This window comes from Crocodylus porosus, unplaced genomic scaffold, assembly GCF_001723895.1.
Source record: "Crocodylus porosus isolate Cpor-Errol unplaced genomic scaffold, CroPor_comp1, whole genome shotgun sequence".
NCBI lineage: Eukaryota > Metazoa > Chordata > Crocodylia > Crocodylidae > Crocodylus > Crocodylus porosus.
The window spans coordinates 186,012,458-186,033,435 of NW_017728886.1; the positions used below are offsets into that span (position 1 = coordinate 186,012,458).

The 20,978-nt window shown below is 46.0% G+C and overlaps 1 long non-coding RNA gene across 1 annotated transcript; it reads left to right on the forward strand.

The window, feature by feature from the left end:
* The first annotated feature begins 16,543 nt into the window (after positions 1 to 16,543).
* LOC109324835 lies at positions 16,544 to 18,216 on the forward strand. Its single transcript, XR_002105022.1, has 3 exons — positions 16,544 to 16,617; positions 17,094 to 17,237; positions 18,182 to 18,216. It is a non-coding gene; the product is annotated as an uncharacterized LOC109324835 (long non-coding RNA).
* The last annotated feature ends 2,762 nt before the right edge of the window (positions 18,217 to 20,978 follow it).

Consider the following 20,978-nt stretch of genomic DNA (forward strand, 5'->3'; position numbering starts at 1 on the left):
GAGGTGGTATAAAGCTTTTCAAAGCAGAAGCTAGAAGCTGCCACTATAATACTGACTCCAGTAATTAGAACTGGGATAATTTAATCCATAATTGAAAACAAGAAAACTAGTTATCAAAGGAAAGCGGTCATTATCTACTTCTCACTCCACAGGTGTTGGTGGCATGAAAGGTATTGGAGCTAGTTCATTTTAACAAGCAGGGAACAAGATACAATAAATCCAGCTCCCCAGCCTCCACCCATTCTCTAATGTATGTGTCTGGATAGCTTCCCTTTCATGTGTTTATTTCCTGTGCATAGCAAACTCTCACAGGCAGGGATTATGGGCCAGACTCAGATTGGCACCTGAACGACTTCACTTTTGTTGCAATTTGAAGCTTCAAGTGTGAGTTGCCCTTTTGCTCTTGGTTGCAGCCCTGGGGCTCTATCTTAAGCAGATAAGTAGGGCACTTTTTCACTCACTCACTTGGTGTGTTAACCATGGTGGCTTTATGCAATACATTAATTTAAGAGATTAAATCTTTGGGCTTTGTCTTTCATAATCTGAGTATTTTAAACACAGCACTCCTTAGGCTGCAGAGGGGAATCAGGAAAAAGATTTCTATTAGCTCCATTAAACTAATAGATTTTAAAATGAAATCTGACTGGTAGAATATACAACAATGCAGTTACCAGAGGCATAAGCATGGAAGGAATTGAAAAGACTCTGCTATGCTTCAAAATAGAAGAGCAATCTTAAAGGTAATACAAATATCCAACTTAGGCTTGATATAAAAGAAACACATCCCAGGCTGAGGTCATAATGACCTGAAAATAGTCACCTTCAGGAATCCAAGACCTGGCCTAATATAAATGGAATAAAGATGGATTCATGTACCTGAAATAATATAAAATCCCTGTGGGAATTACCATCCTTCTAAGAACAATTACCTCACAACCCTTTAAAGTAAGTAGAGGGTAATTCTTTAGCCCCAGGAAATAGGACTGAGACTAGCAGTTTGAATACTCAGTACAGGCCAAGATACATTTGCCAATATCTCTAATAAGTCATAGATGCTCGTGCTGTGAGAAATTTGGCTGGCTGTTTCATTTTGACACTGTTTCAACTCATTTTGAGGTTGAAACAGCAAAATCAAAATGAAACGAAGGGCTTCAAAACAGCCTTGAAACAAAATGAGGCTAGTCGAAATGTTTCGAAAATTGAAACATTATGACCATAGCACTGGGGATGGAAGTCAGTCCAGCTGGGCTGATTTCCTATCCCTAGTGCTAGATCTGGCCAGGGACTGGGATTCAGCCCAGCTGGGCTGACTTCCTGTTCCCACCTGCTAGATTGAGCTGGGAGTAGGGAGTCAGCCCAGGTGGGCTGACTTCTCTTCCCTGGTGCTAGATCAGGTGGGGGACGGGGAGCACTGGGGATGGGATGGGCTGCCTGATCCAGTGCTGGGAATGTGAACTCAGCCCAGCTGGGCTGATTTCCTGTCCCCCACCACCTGATCCAGCACTGGGCATGGGAAGTCAGCCCAGCTGAGCTGACTTCTCATCCCCAGCCAATCTAGCAAAATGTCAAAAGAGAGTCGAAACAGCCTCACTGTTTTGACAAAGCAAAATGGAACAGCTGCTTCGAATCAAAATGAAATTCAATACAAAACACTGTTCTGTCAAAACCTCAAAACGCAAGGTGAAACTGAATGGTGCCATTTCACACAACTCTAATAGACGCTCATGTTTCAAAGTTTACTTGGAGACAAATCAGTAGGTTTGACTATAACCTTCTGGAAGATCATGAGGAAGTAGAAGTAGCAGGGATGAACAGAAAGGCTGGTTCCTCCCAAGTTCACCACACATTACAGAGTTAGATCTCCAGCTCCATACACAATGATTACAGAAAAATCAGCATCTCTCCCTACATCTCTAAATTAGACATTCTATCAAATCACATGATGCCGAATTAATATACAAGCCAATTTAGGGATCAGAAATACCTTGCCCACTTCTAAAGCATTTTTTTTACTTAACTCTTGTTGCCAAATATAATTAGAAAAATTGATTCTTTTAGACTAGCATTTTGGCATATAAAGACTAAATTTGGCTAAACGATAACAAATTACAAACTAGAAAGGTCAGATTTCCATAAATATTTCCAGCAGTAATCTGTCTTCAAACTGGGATGACATCAGCCAAATAATATCAAACCTGAAATTGAACTGAAGAAATAGGAAGAATTAAAAGGTTAATCACCAGACTAAAGGTCAAGAAATGAAGATGAAAGGAGACTGGATGACTCTTTGAATAGGACAATGACCCCAGACTCAGAAGATTCAGGTTGACTGCCTGCCCCAGTGACTTGTCCCATGACCTTAAGCAAGTCTCTTCACTGCTTAGCATCTCTTTCCCCGCTACTGTTCTTACTCTATCGCACATATTTAAACTAAAGGAACTTTGAGGAATTGACTGTTGCTCCCTATGGATTTTTACAATAAAGCTGAGATCTCAGTTAGCACCCTTGACTAATGCTGTAATGCAAATGAACAACAGATATGAATGTTACAATTTGTAACAAATGAATTGGAAGTAGCATTCGACTGTGTTATAGGAGAATTCTCCCAGACTAATGTTCTCCAAAAAGCCTACAGCACTACCTCCTTTTCCATTAAAAGGAATTCCAATGGAATTTTTTCCCCTATACCTCATATCTAAAATAATGTTTCAGATCAGAGAGAGAGATTCAATCTGAGAGAAACTGTCAGCCAATTAGCATTCACATGCCTTCAAATTCAAACCTGCCACCCATCCATGATAACTTAGAGAAAAATATTCAACATGTGGTTTAATATAGCCAAGTTAATGGCATTTCAGAAAGATACAGCAACAAATACGAAAAGTTTTTCAAAATATTAACAGCGGCTACTATAAAATGCATTACAAAATTGTAGTTCTCAAAAGAAACTCCCAAATTAAAAATAAATATACTATCATTTCTAGGTAAACTCAAAAAATTATGACGAGAAGCAGATAACCCCAGGATTGCTTTAAATTCAAATGAATTGTTCTGGCTGAAGTCAATCACTGTTTCAGAGAACAACAGCCAAGCAACCAGGTGGCAAATACAAAATTGAGAAAAGAACATACTATTTTTCACACAACTTACTGACAGAAGAAATCATTGAGGCCGAGAATTTAACATGTTTCAGAAAGTAACTGGAGATATGTATGAATAGTCTTGCTGTGATAAACAATACTAGTAAAAAGATTAAGAAGGGGCCTAAAACATCATGCTTCAGAGTTTAAGCTAAACAGTGTTATCAGAAATCAGGATAATATGTAATATGGTGGGCTGATTACCCCATACCTAGTTCTTCCCAGCTCCTTCAACCCTCCTCTAAAATATCCAGTACAGTCCAAAAGAATACATTTTAAGGATATTGGACTACATACTAATCCAGAATAGCAACACCTAGCTTCTCAAATCAGGTTACTTTTCAGTAACCATGCATTCCTGCCATTTAACCACTACATCTATAAATCCATAACATAAGAATTCTCTATTCTAAATATGCACCCTGATGTGTTTTGATACTTAACACTCCTATACTCTGCTCCTATAAAAACACTTGACTATTCATCTGTAACTATCATATACAAAAACAAAGCTTGTATGTAGCTGTTATAAATTACCATACTTGTCTCTCTTTTTTTTGGAATTCAAGTACATTACAAAACATATACATCTCTAAAGGACCTGTTACCATAGTTTCTAGTGGTGTACAAACATTTAGCCATGCAAATGCAGGCACTGGATTGTCATAAATAGTCCAATATCTTCACTACTACAAAGTGGTCAAGAAAAGATCTTTAGCAGAATGCGCCATGCGGGAGGGAGGGGGTGGGCAGGTGAAGGGAAGGTAACAGCTTTGTGGAAAGAGAAAATGCAGAATGTCCTGAAGCACATGAAATAGAATGAAATCTTATGGAAAATTTTGCTTCTTTACTGTGCAGAATACCCTCAAGACTTAGGGAAGGATCACATGCTATTTTTATCCAGCAGTTCAATATTCTAAGGCTCTTTTTGGGAGCAAGAATTCTTGGATGAATTTGCTTTGCAAAAATACTGGGACTGGTACTTATCTGGAGTTTCTTCATATCGGTACAAACTGGGAGTTAAACTGGTGTAAATGTAAAGTGGATGTGAGGGGAGAATCAGGCCCAGTATCAGTTTTCAAAGACTTCAGACTTCCCTTTTCCTGTATCAGTGAAGTTAACCTGCAGAATCCCTGCTGTCATTACTTCAGAGGGGGCAGGGGAGAGGTTGTTTGTTTTGTTTTGTTTTTTTCCTTTCACCTACACTAGATAACGGAAAAGATTAAACAAAAAGCAGTCTTAAACTCCATGATATAATATTTGAAAATGACCACCTATTTACCTAACAGTGTCTCTCAAGCTTCAGAGAAGGTAATATAGCTCACCAGATTCCTTGCCAATTTGGTCCACTGGGAAAATTACTTCCTTTTTTAAGGTAAATGCTGGAGGCTGCAAGTGAGAGGGGAACAATGGGAAAAAAAAAACTTTGGTCATACTCAGTTCACTCTCCCGTTCAGCATCCGCTCTGCCACTGTGTGACAGGATAGTGGGCGAGATGGACCTATGGTCCAACCCGATAAATGGCAATTTTTATGTTCTTGTGTTTGGGATAGCTAGGGGAGGCTGAATGCCTCATAATCCTACATGATTTGTTTTAATGTCCATCTTAAGTGACTAACCACTTTTCTAAAAGCAGTTAAAAAGTAAGTGAAACGATTACAATATGAATTGTAATTGGAATACAATCTAAAAGAGCATTAAGAAAAATCTGGGGAAAAAATATATCTAGAGTCTTAGCACTAAACTTCATGCACATCACCAATAAAAAGTCCTCAAATGTAACCTACAGCATTTAAAGTACAGTATATCTCCTTATATAATAAAGCAGACATTTTTGAATACCTAGGAAGGCAAGAGGAATAATCCATCAAAGGCAAAGGGAATAATCTTTGATTGTGCTATAAATATGGCATAGACCTAGATTCACTGATGGGGGCAAGGTGAGGTAACAGGAAGAGGGTCTTTGGGTCAGTGCCACAGCATAAGTGGTTGGTGGTTAGTCCCTTGCCCTGGTAACTGTCTCCACCCATCTCCCCTGTCTATCTCACCCGCACCTGCAGGTGGATTGAGTGGATCTGACGCAGCCATGTCTCAAAGCGGACCTCATGCCACTCTGCTGCTGCTGTTCCTACTGCTGACCCTGACATCATCCTGGCTGGCTGTAGATGACCAGGAAGCTACAAGGGGTTCTGGAAGCAACACGCTGATGAGCGGTCACACACTTTATACCCCACTGCAGTGAAATGATGGAGAACAGGGATATGACCACTGGCAAGTGTAAGGAAGAGAATACCTTTATCCATTCTGATATATAAAAGATAAATGCCATCTGTGGAAGAGAAGGAAACAATGCATATGGAATTCATTATTATAGCTCTTATTACTTGAGTGCAAAATCATAAGTGGCTTCCCACCAATAATTGTAAATATACTAGAGGAGTCAGGGGAAGCAGATTTGCATTGTTTGTGATTAAGATAAGCCAGTGCACTATGCCTCACTGCAAGATTGCACCCCCTAGCAGCTGGTGGTGAGACTGGCTCTGAGCACCACTGCCCCATGTCTGTTCAAATTCCACTTCATAATCATTACACAGTATAGGTGGGCATTTGAGGCTTCTTGCAATTCCTTTCCTGCTTTATGTTCTTGTGACAAGGTATTTAGCAGAATTCACAACTTTGTTGGAATTTGACAGGGCTGCACCATGAGCACTTCTGCTGTAGCCTCAGACTTGTAACCTTTGGGCTGTCTAGCATGCACTTTAGGACTCACACTACTGCAACCCCTTAGTTTGGCTAATAAACAACTGCAAGAGGGTGTGTGTGCGTGCGTGGGTGCATGCGTGCGTGTGTGTGTGTGTGTTGAGGGAATGGAGGAGGGAGGGTGTGGGAAGAGGGGGAGAGAGATGTGAAGAAATCTCCCTCTGGTTTAGGCTGGTTAACCAGGTGATTGGGCCACATAAATTCCTGAGGGGAGGGGGGAACATTCTCTTCCTCCAGCCATCATGGCATGTGCTCCGGGCGACTGGGGGGCCATGGCTGCGCCAGCAGCAGAAGCAAGAGTCTGGCGGCAGCAGCAGGAACCCAGCAGCAGAGAGCTCCTGCAGATGCCACTGGCACTGTCGGAAGCAGGTGTCACGGGCCAGCTGGGCACTGTGAGTATATCAATTCAGTTGTAGGCTGACCAGGTACTGCAACTTATATTAGCCACTGGGCTTTTTGGTTCGGGATCGAGGAGGTGATGTTGGGAGGAAAGCAATGACAAGTTTCACTTATAAAAAAGAATGAATTTTACTTATAGCTACAAAAGATATAGTTTTGGAAATTAGAGCTGGAAGGGACCCTCAAGTTCATCAAGTCCAACCTCCCCCCACCCTGCTGTGGGCAGGAATAATCTGGGCGTGCCAGGTACAACCCCTCTCTGCCTAGAAGGTCAGAATGATCTTGGCACAGCTATACCTATGTTCTACTAGGGGTATTTTCCATGCTTCTGGGTTTTAATGGTTGCCGCATGGGACCAGGGGGAATTCTGACTGGGGCATCCAATGATTTTGCTGGGACTGAAACCCATAGGTTCCTAGCTAGAGGGTTTTGTCCCCCTGCTCAGGGTTGGAACAATCACCATATTTGGGGTCAGGAAAGCATTTTATCCCTGGACAGATTAGTGTGGTCTCTGAGAGTTTTTGTCTTCCTCTGTAGAGAGGGGTTTGGCCATCTCGGCCATATATTAATAATCTTCTGCAGCAGCAGGTTGGCTGTCATGGTCCCCCTGCTTTCCTCATGTGGCAGATTGGGGTGCTATGTCTTGTGATATGTGGCAGGGTTGACTTCATAGTTTGTTTATAAGTTAGACAATGGATTTGTAAAGGATGGTTTGGATATGGATGATCCTACTTCAGGCAGGGATGTTAGACAAGGTAACCTCTGGAGGTCCCTTCGCCCCCTGCTTTTCTACGACTATAAGAACAAAAGGTATCTAATCATAGAATAGCTTGATGGACACAGTAGATAAAGGCATCCAAGATCAACTAAAAAGGCATCCAAAGCTGCAATAGGATTCACTTCTTTCACATTAGAGGATAAGATACACACATGGCCCCTCCTAAAGGTACCCCCCAAGCAGTATGTTCAAGAAGGTCCACAACGGGGAGTGTGGAAACCTGCAGAAAATGATCAAGTTTATTTTACAGATGGTTCATCTCTTTTATCAAGAAGAAAAACCAAATGCAGGTTTTGACTGAGATTTTCACAGATACCCAAAGGATCTAGACACTCAGAACCAATGCTAGTTCATCTATACATGCTGAAGTGCTAGTTACATAGCCATGGAGCAGGAGAAACCTCCCCCCGCCTTGTATCTTAGTGGTTAGGCAGAGGAGGGCCTGGGTCCTCTGTATCGAAGAGGCCATCATTCCTGCCTGCCCCAAGTGCTTAAACACCATAAGTTAGACCCTCAATTTTATGCAATATTATAAATAATGGGGAGTCTCACCTGGGCTTTGACCTGAAGATCTCGCATTGACAAGCCTTTCTCTGCAATCGCAAGGCATCACTGCTCTTTTCCTTAAGGACACCTCACAATCTCACCTACTCCAAGAGTCCAGGAGCTGAAGCTTAAATAAAACCAGACTTATTGGACAGGTATGAACTTAACATGGATAGGAGTCTTCCAAGGCAAGATAACTGGTAGACCTCCTCCTCGCCTTCTTCCTCTTCCCCACCCTTAGACAGGGCTTCTGGGAAACCTTCAGTGCCTGCAGTTTTAGAAATAAATGGAAAAGGGAGGGCTGTAGATATCTGATACTTAGTCCCTCTCTATGTGAGAGAGTCAAGAGGTTGTTTTCTCAGCTCAGGCAGAGCATGTTAACCACTTTCCATAGCAAACAGGATAAGGGAGAAGCCTACATTGTGAGGGGAAACACAAACACTGAGGTGCTTCAAGTCACCTCCTATGTGCATAGCCCTGTATGCACCAGGATACTAATACAAGTCCAGATGTGTCTGGCTCCATGCTGACCATGCTCCAAGAAGACAGGGATCCAGACATGCAAAACTGTTGCCCCAACTGTGCACAGCTGTGGTAAATGTCTCACTCTGATGTAACTCTTCCCAAATCTGGGTGCTTTGCCCTGCAAGATCCCAGGAATCTCAGCACATATACCTCTGACTGAGGTATATGGGTTTCAGCCCCTCCATTTCCTGCTACTCTGGATGTCTATAACATGGACTCATAGAAAAGTAAGGCTAGAGGGGACCTCAAAGGGTTGCTTCTGACTGAGGTTGGACAAGGGATTTTATCTGTAACAAAGACAGATAGAAACAAGAGGATTTAGAGGTGGTCCTCGTTGGTGAAATGCATTCCTATCTTTTCTAATGCAGCAGCATTCATCCTTGGGGCCCATCACACTCATGAAAGACTTCTCCCCAAAAATAAGAGTGTGCAGGGGTGACTGGTGCCTCCTGAGTCTGGGTGGGGGGCACAATTTGTGGGTGGCCCCAGGGGTGAGTCCTGGGGTGGGCCAAAAGTCCCATATTCACTCCTATACTTCTGTGCTGTCACTTAGTACTCCCCCCCGACACACACACACACCCCAACATGCCACCAGCCTGCATGGCAAAAAAACTGCTCCATCCTGAGTGGTGCCAAGTCAGGGGCCAATCTCAGGAACATGCTCCCCCTCCCATGCCCTCCCCACCAATCACCTGTGAGAGTGTAGAAAAGAAAAATCACCCTCACTTTACAGGGGAAAGCCTGAAGTGCACAGCCGAGTATAACTTAATTCCCAGGGTGCAGGGACATTGCAGAATGGCTGGGACTTGAGCCCCCAGATACTGAACCCCAAAACAACACCCTGACTGCACGACCATCTTCCACCTGCTTGTTGCTATCAAGGGAACCTAAGTTTAGGAAAGCAAGTCCTGGCCATTGTATGCAATGACCCAAGCCAGCCCTGCACTGGAGCACTTTGTATCAAGAGCCTCCGGCCTTTTTGGCTGGCATCTCCCCTAGCCTCACCCAACACCTCCTTGCATGGAGAAACTAAAGGGCACTTTAACTAGACACCAGGCAGGAATTGCTGCACTGATCCTTGGACAGTTGTTTTGTTGCAAAACCATGGGTGTCAGACTGAAAAAAAATTCTGACCTCAGAAAAAGCACAAGACCCCTTCTTGCCCTGCCAGAACTAGACAGCCCAACTCCGGGGGGAAGTAAAACAATGCCTTTCTGGAACTACAGTGACCCCCACAGCATGCACTCTGTGTTCCTTTCAAACCACTGAAGTGCCCCTTCACTGATGTACAAGTTCCCTTTGGCTTATTCTCCTCCTGGCCCCAAGACTCTGCAGGCCAGCTCGAACAGGAGGAATGGAGGATGCAGACTCAATTTATCTAGCCCATAACCTGGTATTTCTGGAGCTTTTCCTGGTATGTTTGCTCAAACCCTTTCAGGTCTAGATACCAGCGCTCTCATTTCCTGGGGAAGTGCATTAACCCTTTAAGGCACTGCACAAAAGGTGGGTGGTCCTCTTCATTCACTAAATTGCATGCATGACCTCAACTTCCAACAGCTGCTTGATGTGGCTTCTATCCATCTATGGATTTGGGGACTAAAGCAGATTTAATAAGCTTCCAGTGAAACTGGATCGCTGTGGAATTTAGATGGCCTGAGATGCCTCAGAGCCATTTTATCTTACCAAATATATGCAGTAGCCTCAGTCTACTCATTGACAGTTATTTCAAGCCAAAAGGGCATCACATAAGAAATCAGGGTATCTTTATGATTTTACAGTGCAGGGAACAGTGCACAGAAACTGACTGAGCTGCCTAAAAACCCGTTAGTGTCACTTTGACGTTCTAGAAGTGCAATAAGATTGAGGTCAATGTCTTTAAATACATCACAAGGTCCATTTCTCCACCTCTCGTTCATTGCTAATTAAATCTTTGTGGTTTCCCTTCAGCCCCTGTGCACCTGTCACAAATGCTTCTGAAGCATGAAGGTATCAAGTTTAAAGCTTCAGTCTTTTCCTTCAAATCTGTCACAAACCTGGGCTCAGTCAACATATGACCCAAGCAGAAACCCTGCGATGAGTTCTGTGGTGGAGCACTTTGCTCACAGGTACATTGCTACTTTTCTCCGCAAAGGGAAAGCTGGCCTCTGCAGCAGGCAGACCTTTCATGGCCTATGATCAGAGAGCATGGAATCATTTAACACAGGAACAAAGACCATCACCATATTCTTCAAGGCAAGGTGCCACTGGTAGCACACAGCATTTCATACAATCCAAGCAAACTGAAAAGCCCTGCCAGGGCAAACGCTGCCCTGCACGCACAATTCTCACCATGGGGTGAGGCGAGAAAAGGGATCGCAGACAAAAAATACTGTGCACTACAGAAGGTGCTCAGATACCACCATAAGGAGGGTCACATGGAAATCTACACAGAGCAGAAGACGGTGCTTTCCTACTACAATTACTGCTTTCTCTGTCCCTTGTGTGCAATATGCTCACAAGTATGTGTATTCCTGGCACTCTGCATGACTGTGAGAAAGTGTATCATCTCCTCGAGTGCTGAATGCATTCCCATGTATTTTATCCAATGATGCTTTCTGCAGGCTGCCATGTACAAGCCACTTTGATTCCCACTGAGTAGTGAGTCTGAATCATAAAATTATAGGAAGGGTTGTCAAGGGTCACTGTGCCCAACCCTCTGCTCAAATATAGGAATATTATTCCTGAATCATCCCTGTCCAATACTTACCTAACCTCTTCTTGAAAACCCCCCAAGGAAGGAAATTCCACAACTTCCTAAGTGGTCTATCGCACTACCTTGTCATTCTAACAGTAAGAGTGTTTCTTCTGAGATCTAATCTAAATCTACTGTGCTTCAATATAAAGCCATTGCTTCTCATCTCACCTGCTGCAGCAAGGAAGAAAAAAATGTTCTTTTTTATGGCAGCCTTACTTGAAGACTGCTGTCATGTACCCCCTTAGTCACCTTTCCTCCATGTTAAGGCATTCAATATTTCATGTCTGGAAAATGCCTTGCAACAGGAACTTTCTCCTGCTAAACATCTCCTTTTGACAGTCTCCCATTACCCTGTTTTCTGTGTCAGGATGATCCTGATACCTGGAAACATTGACCCTGAAAAGATGATTGATGACCCAAAGGAAGGCAAGAACAAAGCACAGCAAAATGTAAACAGTGGGCTTTAGAAAATCAGACTTAAGGAGCCTCAGAGAACTGGTGGGCAGGATCCCAAGTGAAGCAAGGCTAAAAAAAAGTACTGTCTTTACAGATTATTGGACAGCTGCATTTATCACCTAGAATCAAAGTGTAACCAGTCATGCTAAAGAAAGACACTTAATCATTCACGTGTATTATGGGCCTTGGCCATGAAATGTAAATATAAATTCAACATAAACCATGCCAAAGAGTCTGGAGAAGGTGGTTGCAACCCAGTCTTGTAACTTCTGAGGGCTTCAACAAGTTCTTTTGGCTGACAAAATGAAAAAAAAGGAGGCCAAGCAACTAGCAACTCAGAGGAAGCTTCTTCTGGTTCCTACCTGTTTTTATTTCTTACACATTCAACCATGGGCAGATTTAAATACTAAATCAGTGTTGAAAGGTACCACATTCCTTGAGAAGACAGAAAACTCCAAGGTGGTCTGAGCCTCCTCTGGGGATATTTATATATGGAGCCTTATGCAGCCATGTGAAAGCTTACATGATACACAGCCCCTCACTGGTCAGCAGCCCCCTATGAGGTAGGACATGGTCACCTAGGTTTAACAGTGGCGCTTACATCACAAAGGCTGTTGTCTCACCTCTTTCCTGGGTCCTGGGCTTGGTGGCTTGAGTGGCTCTGTATGCCTTAGCAATAGGAGCTGCTCAGCGAGTGAGAGAAGGAAAGCTTGTTTAAATCATTTTTAAACAATGGAACTATTCAACCTGAAACTACACGGCAGAGGTAAGATCTTCACGTTCTCCATGTCTAATCTCTAGTCCCAAACCCATTCTAGAAAGCACAAGGAATAGGCAGATCAGCTAAAATCAACTTCTCTAGAGCCAGATTTCCCATTGTGCAAACCAATGTTACTTGGTGGCCTGGACTGTAGCTTGGGTGATTGATCACAAGCTTTCAGCGTCTAAACACTGACATTCCCCCAATCATCAGAGACTGAATTAGATGTTCTGGGAAAGGCCTCCTTCCATCCCCAAGATGTCTCTGGTCTTGTCCCTCTTGCAGCCAGGTAGGTGGTATCACGTGCCTCAGTATACATTACCTAAGTTTAAGCACTAGGTCAGCCTATAGATGTAATTGTTCTCATTCTAGTTAGAATCCATTGCAGCAGGCTCAATTAATCAAGTTTGCGCTGCATTCTAATTAAAACACTTCAGCACTGCCTCATCATCATGTGTATTAACACCCCCCCCCATATTTTAAAATGGCTGTGGGGGTGCTTTAACTAAAGCTCATTGAAGAAGCTTTAGTTAAAGTGCTCCCATGGCTATTTTAAAATGGCGGGGGGGTGCTTAATACATGTGACAGTGAGCTGTTTTAATTAGAGCAGCTGTTGGGGAACAACTCTAATTTAAACAGCCCCTCCTTCCCCACCCCCAACATGTGTATAGGCAGCCTAGGCTTTCAAAAACTTTGGCTCTAAACCATCATTGTGCATGTGATCCCAATTATCCAACTAATTGTCAAGAAGAAAAGAATTGTTACTGTCTGCAGGACTTCCCCTTATTTTCCTGAAAACAAAGGTCACAGTAATTTCCACTTCCAACTGTCTGGGTCATTTTGCAAGCAAATCTTTTAGCATAACAGAGCAAGCAAAAGGGGAAGACACATCTTCCTCCCTGACCAAGTCCACTTTAGCCCCTCTGGCTGGTACAGCTGTGGCCATTGCACACAGGAATAATGATTATAGATTTTTTCATTCTGATGCTAGCCGACACCAGAGCACCATCTCCATCCTACTGGCAAGGAAGGGCTTTTAGGCAGACCTAATTTGCACTAAGAAAAGTGCCCCTTTGGCAGTATCAGCTGCCTAAGCCCAGGAGGTTAGCCTGGAGAGCTCTCCCATTACTGCTGTGCTAGGAAATGTTTTCTTTGTAGCCAAGCCCCAGGGTTTGGCTCCAGCAGAGCTGCTAGTGGGTGGTAATAAAAGAGACCAGCATGACTTCTCACAGGTATATCAGCAGAATCCTTTTTCTCCATTTCAGGTGTTTCCACCAGTGATGCCTCTGCAGGGAGATGCCTAAAGGATAAAGCTAAGGGCTACCCTGCCCCAGGGTCTGGCCTGGCATCAGACATGGAGCTGGCTATTACTGTGGGCATTCTGCTAGAGAGACTCCAACAGGAGTAGGTAGGGCAGTGGCTCTGTATCACATAGCTGCCCTAAGCATTTCCCTTCCTGAGTCAGACTACTTGCAGTGAGGCTGTGCATGGTGGGACCCCAGCTAAAACTGGTCCTTGCCCATTTACTGTATCTTTTCCATTCCTCTTCTCCTATTAAAGGTCACAATACGACATGCCATTGTAATATTGTGATGTCACTATGATATCAGGGCATGCTCACATAGGCACCATCTCCCCCTCCCCAGTGGATGGTAGATATGGTATAAGCCACATTCAAACAAGCTCTCACCCTGCAGATAATTCTGTGAGCCTCTTTAGCGTCTTCCTCCAAGTATCACACAGGACTGAGCTCACATGAAATATAGTTTCCCAACAGCCTTGTGAGCCTGGAAAGCCTCAGCCTTGTGGCCTAGGAAGTGAAGTGACTTGCCCACTGTCCCACAGCAAGTCAGGAAAAGAACTAGGAATACAGACAAGGGTGCAGAGTCTCTGTCTAGACCCTGGGCAACACACTTTCCCCACCTGATTAGTTGCCATCCAAGTATGCCTCGGCTGAGTTTGAGGAAGCTAGTTCATAAGTATTTCAACTCCTTTCTTCGTTCAGTAACATAACCAATCACACAATGGTTTTTGGCAGCATTTTGCCTGGCAAAAACCCTGCTAAATTTGCTGCTCAGGTTCACTTGACAGCACCTTGTTACTCCCAAGTATCCCCCTCTCTGAAGGAAATATGTGTCAGTCACTCCCACCTCTCCAGTGCACTGGGGCAAAAGTGCCTATGATGCATCTGACTGCCTTTCTGATCGTATGTCTGTCTCCCACCATTCTGCCCTTACAGTGCCTGACACTCCTCCCTTGTTAGTGCCAGCTGTGAAACATCTGCATGAAAGGACCAACCCAAGACACCCAGGTTGTGTTCCTGTCCAGGAAGCAAGTTCCCTTTCAGAGCTCCTTTAATTCTGGGTAGCTCATGGTAAACATCATAGTCCTGGATGATTTGGCACTGGTCTCAAAAGAACCCCTACCCCATTGTTCTCTTTCTTGTCTCACGAGACAAAAGTAAACATTTATCCAGCCTGGAAAAAGTCTTGCAGGGAGACACAAAGGGTCTGGATGGGAGCCTTGTCAGGAGGATCATTCACTTGGCCTCCAAAGACATGATGGAGACCCAGGTGAGTGAGCTTTGCTCAGTTTCTCCTCACAAGACCTTAGTCTATACCCAGTTTGTTTGGTCCAATGTAACTTGAGCCTACAGTGTGTCTCCTGGTTAGAGGCTGCAGCCTTGTGCAAGACAGATCTCCTCCAGAAGTTTCTAAAGAGCACAGACAGGATCCATCTAAGTGTTGAGCTGCTCTGAAACATGGGGCAGCTCCTCTGCTGAGAAAGACCAGAGTGCATAGGTGTTTTGCTGGGGACAGCATTTCTGGCCCATGCTGAAGCTGTGTCCTACAGCCCAGGTGAATTCTGCAGTTGGCCAGCCAACCAGAGCTGAAATACTGTTCATCCAAGTGTTTCAGCTGGAATTTATGAGTGGGGGATTTCATGCAAGGAATTATTAGGGGGACTTGGTGAATTCAGGAACAGCTATTACAGTGTGTGGCTGGTAGGTGTAGAGAGACACAGTTTGCTTGGAGCCAAGGGTGACCCAAGGATGAAATGGACTTAAGGGAGTGGCCACTGGAGAACATGAGGGTAATGCATCATTCTCCACCCCTTTCACAGGAGGTAACTTTAGCTCCAGCCTGACTCACCACTGTATAAACTGTGCATCAGTTGTCTCCTCCAGTTTTCTTTTTTTATTCTAGCAAGAAAATGATGAACTGCAGTAGGCTGCAGAAAAAAAACCCTTGTGGCACTTGCTGGCACCTTTTACAATGAGGTGATGTATGAGCTGCAGAGTCACATGGGCATCATGAAGCTTCCACCCCTTTTCTTCATGATTATGCCAGGCAACCTAGCCTCAGCCTATCATACAGCATTGCACCCCTTGCTTCCGGGCTCTGATCAGGGATTGCGCAGGGAAGGGATGAATACCACTTCTGTCCTATGTGACCACCACAACTGAGCTGGATTTGGGACCCAAAGACCCAGCTCTAAGGTGCCAGCACTAACTTCTGTCACAGCTGGAAGGGCCTTCAGGACAGGAAGGAGTGGAGATCAGGTGGACAGGAGCCCTGCCCCTCCCCAACATGCCCTCCACTCCTTCCTCCTTCCCTAAATCTTGGCATGGGAGGGACAGCAGACAGAAAATTGCCCTACATAGAGGAGGTCCCTGTGGGGTTTCTCTGACATCTTCAAAGCCCCTTTGTGCGGCTCACCCAGCATGGCCTGGCTGGGGAGGCCACAGCAGGCAGCCCAGCCATGTGCCTGAGTGTGAGGGATGAAGGTGGACAGGAATGTCTCTAACAGCACAATCTATCCTCCCCTCCCTACTTCAGCACTGAGGTCTGCCTCCCTCCTTTCCTCATGCTAATGCTCAGCAAGTTGAATTTTGTGCTGGGCCTGGTGGAGCCCAATAAGACGAAGCCAGTGCTGTGTAGAAATGAGTGCCGGGACTTCCTGCAGGTGCATAACACAGAGCGTGGATCCCACTGGAGTGTCCCACACTGGTAAGTGGGGCCTCCACTGCACTTTCTGGGCCTGATCCAACCACGAGCAGAGAAACCTGTCCTCCCTGGGCTGGCTGGAAGCTCTGAGCAGTTAGCAAGGTTGGGCCTTTTATGACTCTTGCAGAGTATTTCCCAGGAGCTGTCACCAAGGCTGGAGCTGCCTCTAGGCCCTGAGGCTCTTGGACCAGAGACACATGGAGCAGATTGAATCCTAGTTGTAGTCCCTGGTGCCTGCTCCACCTGTCCCAAATTCTCCATCTGCCCTTAGCAGCACAGAGGCACAATGTCATGACCACCAGGCCTGCATGTCCTGCTGCTGCAGCAGCACCTCCTCACTCCAATGTTCCTGTGCAAACCTCTTGTCTTTTATCCCCTTCTGCAGTTGTGGAAAGCATTCCGGGTCAGGAATGAGAGCCTGTTCCCCAGCATGTGGGCAGCAGCTTACTGTTTCTATGTGCTCCCTTTTTAATCTCATGAGCACCAGGTGGCTGAGCAGCGAGGACCTGGAGGTGAGGGCTGCTGTCTTTCTAGCTCTGTAGCACAGCTGTCACATGTCACTATGTCTACCTGTCTGTGCTGTCCTGACAGGTACTACCCAGTCTCAGGGGATCATATCATGTGCCTGAGAATCTGCTTTACCCACAGCCAGTGTGCAGTTGTGTGTGCTAATGGGTGCCAGTGAGCACTGGGATAGCAGCCAGGTACTTCCAAGCATGATTCCTTTGGTGCCCAGGGGGATGGAAGCAAGGTGGAGTTTGCTCTCGCTGAACATGAACCTGGGCACATCCATACTGTTAGGAGGTTTGATCCATGAACCAGTCCCCAGGGCCGTATCCCACCACCCCTTCCAGCTGCTGTAGGTGGGAACCATCAGACGGGGCTGGTCCGCTCTGTCCTGAGGCGAAAAGCTGTGCCTCTTGCTGATCCAGAGAAACCTCCCAGGAAGTCTGTCAGAGGGACTCAGTCCTGCCTTCTCTCTGTGCAGCTGCAGCAGGCTGTGGTCAAGGTGCTGGGACCCACAATGGGCCTCCTTCTCTACCATGAAGGGTATCATGATACTATTTTTGAGAAGCTCCCCTGTCTCCTGCAGCAGTATGAGGGAGGGGTCAAAAATCTTCATGTCACCATGGTGAGACACCACGTGGGAAACCAGCATTGGCCTGTGTGTGTCTGTATGTGTGGATGGGCACACTGGCACATGTGCTTGTGTGTATATGGATTGCCCTAGGAACTCTGTAGCTATTTTGTAGCTTTCCTGATGCAGTTCAAGACTCCTTAATGAATCAGCCTTGCCTGCCTTCAGGGGCTAAACTCTGTAGATCATGGCTGTGTTGCGAATGCCACTTCCATTTTCTGGGAAGTCTGATAAGGGGAGACAAAATTAACTACTGGACCACTCCTTTCAGCTGAGTTTTGCTCTGCTCCCCCTGGGCTTGGCCTCTCAAAGCTCCCTGGGGTAGGGAGGATAGGAGGTTGTCTCTTGTGGAGTACATGGATTATGGTCAGAGCCTGACAGTTTAAAACATGGAGATTTGAGGCTCCCTTCTATGGGTTATAGAAGTGGATGTCTACCACCCCACTGCCTGTGAAGCGTGTCTCTCCTGGGTGAGACAGGACTCTTTGTTTGCACCTGCACAGCCCCCTGAAGCTGCACAGGTTTACCTGAGGGGAGAACCCCACTTCAGCTCCATGCTCCCTTGTCCTGTGTCCCTGGGGCTGTGTGGGCAGATGCTGGCTGATCCTGACTTTGCAGTCACTTCTGGGGCCTACACCACCATGGGCTGTGGGACCTACTTACTTCTTGGCATTCTTTGAAAGGAATCTGAATCTCCAGAGTAGTAAACCAGGTGTGGGGGGTATTCAGGGTATTGGGCAGGAGTTCAAACAGCACAGTGTGTGATGTGGTGTGGTGTGTGGTCAGAGTTGCAGACATAGAAACTTCCAGCACCAAAGCAAGAAAGCACTGAGCATGGGGCATTGAGGTATTTTTTCCTTACTCACTAATTTTCTGCTCTTCATCACTCCATGATTCTCCTGCCTAACCCTCCCTCTGACTGTCACCTTCTGTTACAGAGTCTGTGCCAGATCTTGAAGGTGACCGATGATTTTTAAGTCCTTCTCCCCAGTGAAAAGGTCAAGAACATCTGCTTGGCCCTGCATAACCAGGTAAAGGGAGGCTGATCTTGTACCACTTATGCTGAGGCCCAGCAGGTCCAAGTCCCATTAGCCAGGCAGACCCAGCTGATGGCAGCGCAAAGCCCCACTCTGCTGGTGACCTCTCGGGTTGTCCAAAAAGATGAAAATGGGTGGTGGCCACATTGTCTCCCTTCAGTCAAGCTCAACTGATCGGGCAGGTCCATGCAAATCCTTTTATCACAGTGAATCAGAACCAGAACAATCAACCGTGTGGTGTGCATCTAGCCAAGAGCAGCTGTGCTGCTAAAGGGACTTGGAAATCAGGATACCCTCTTGTTTATGGTTTGGACCTTTGAGTTCTTGGCTCTTGCTGTGATTGCAATGATGTCTCCTGGGGCTCAGGAAGACTCTGGTTCAACTCATAGGAATTGGGACTTTAAGATCCATTCCACACTTTCATCTCTATCCAGATGGGACAGTGGAGAATCCCTTCCCTTCTTCCCACAGGTATGTGATAATGCACAGTGTTTCATAGTGCTTAGGGTCAGAAGGGACCTAAATGGGTCAACAGGTCTGACCCTGTGCCCCAGGCAGGAATGAGTGCCGGGGTTATAACAACCCAGCCAAATATCTGTCCAGCCTCCTCTGGAAGACCCCCAAGGTAGGAGAGAGCACCACCTCCCTTGGGAATGCATTCTAGAGCCTGGGAGCCCTAACTGTAAAGTAATGTCTCCTGATGTCCAGCCTGAACCTTCTCTCTAACAATTTCTGGCCATTATTCCTGGTAATGCCCGGTGGTTCCCAGGGGAACAGAGCCTCACCCAATTCCCGCTGGTCTCCCCTGGTGAGTTTGTAAATGGCCACCAGATCCCCTCTCAGCCTTCTCTTGTGGAGGCTGAATAGATTCAAGCCCTTCAACCTCTTTCATAGGGCCTGTCCTGCTGCCCCCTGACCATGCGAGTGGCCCTTCTCTGGACCCTCTCAATGCTAGCCACTTCCCTCTAGAAGTGCGGTGCCCAGAACTGGATGCAGTACTCCAACTGCGGCCTAACCAACGCTGCATAGAGGGGAAGGATCACCTCCCTGGACCTGCTTGTGATGCATCTGTAGATGCTAGACAAGGTGCGGTTAGCCTTACTAACAGCTTCCTCGCATTGGCGGCTCATGTTCATCCTGGAGTCAGCAATGACTTCAAGATCCCTTTCTGCCACTGTTTTGACAAGAGGGGTGTTCCTCAGCCTATAGGTGTGTTGCTGGTTCCTTCTCCCTAGATGCAGCACCTTGCACTTGTCTACATTGAAATCCATCCTATTCTCATCTGCCCACCTCTGTAACCTGTCTAGATCCAGCTGTCCCTCCCCTCCATCATGCCCACCTCACTCCACATCTTGGTGTCATCAGCTAATTTGGACAGCATGCTTTCCACACCCACATCCAGATCACTGATAAAGATGTTGAACAGTACAGACCCTAGGACCAAGCCCTGGGGGACTCCACTGCCCACATCCCTCCATGTTGAAAATTACCCATCCACCACCACTCTCTGGGTGTAAACATCTAGCCAATTTGACACCCATCAATGCTAGTTTTTTTAAGAGAATGTGGTGGGAAACAGTATCAAAGGCCTTCTTAAAGTCCAGGAAGATGACATTGACCTCAACAGCCTCATCCAAGGACTTTGTGACCTGATCATAAAAGGAAACCAAGTTGGTCAGGCAGGATCTGCCCTCAATGAACCCATGTTGGTTACTCCTGAGCATTACCTCCCCTGCTGGGCCCTTGCAGATGTGCTCCTTGATGATTTTCTCCAAGGTCTTCCCAAGAACTGAGGTAAGACTGACTGGCCTATAGTTGCCAGGCTCCTCCTTTCTCCCGTTCTTGTAAATGGGGACCACATTGGCCCTTTTCTCTGGTACCAGAGCGGCCGAGACCAGAGAACAATGTCAAGTGTTCTACTGTCTCGGTCTGCTCATTAAGGAGAAGAGACTGCAAGTGACACAGGGGTTTCACTGTTCCAAACCCTGGAAGGAGCAATGAGAATGGGAAGTGCAGAGGTCATTGAGGTTGCGCTCTTCTCCCCTGCAGCCTGTCTCTATTTCCCTTGTGGGTTCTGAACTCAAGACCAATGGCAAGCCATGTGGTGTTGCTCTCAATCTTTAGTAGCATCATTGCTGCTGACTGTAAGTATGACCAGAGCAAACGTAGTGACTGCCATCTTGGCTGACACTTCAGGAACTGAGTTAGGACTGTCCAGGACTAATACCCTGTCCTGCTCTAACTGCGCTCTGGAGGTCTGGCTGTGTAGAGCTAAAGCCAGACCTATGTCCTCTGCTACTTGGCCACAGAGGACTAGTAGCACCCTGAGTCCTGCTGGATGACATAGGAATGCGGAGGCCAAATCCTGCTTGGACTCCTTTCCTGGCAGCACTCTGAAGTCAACAGGTTTAATGAGACCTTTGTTATGGCCCAAGAGACTATCCCAGGTTCTGGAGCAGAAAGAAGAGGTTGTGCAGGTAACCAGAAGCAAGTCTTTTGAAATCTAGGTGCATCTTGCTGTGGAGGGTGAGCTCCCAGTACATAACAATATTGCTCCCTCCTTCTTCTTCCAGTGTTGGAGATGCATGAGAAACACAGTACTGACTTGAGGTGATTTGTGAGTAGTGGCCATGCTGTGAATGGCACATGGACCTGTCACAAAATTCCTACCTGAAATTCTTGGTTCTCTTGTAGAGAA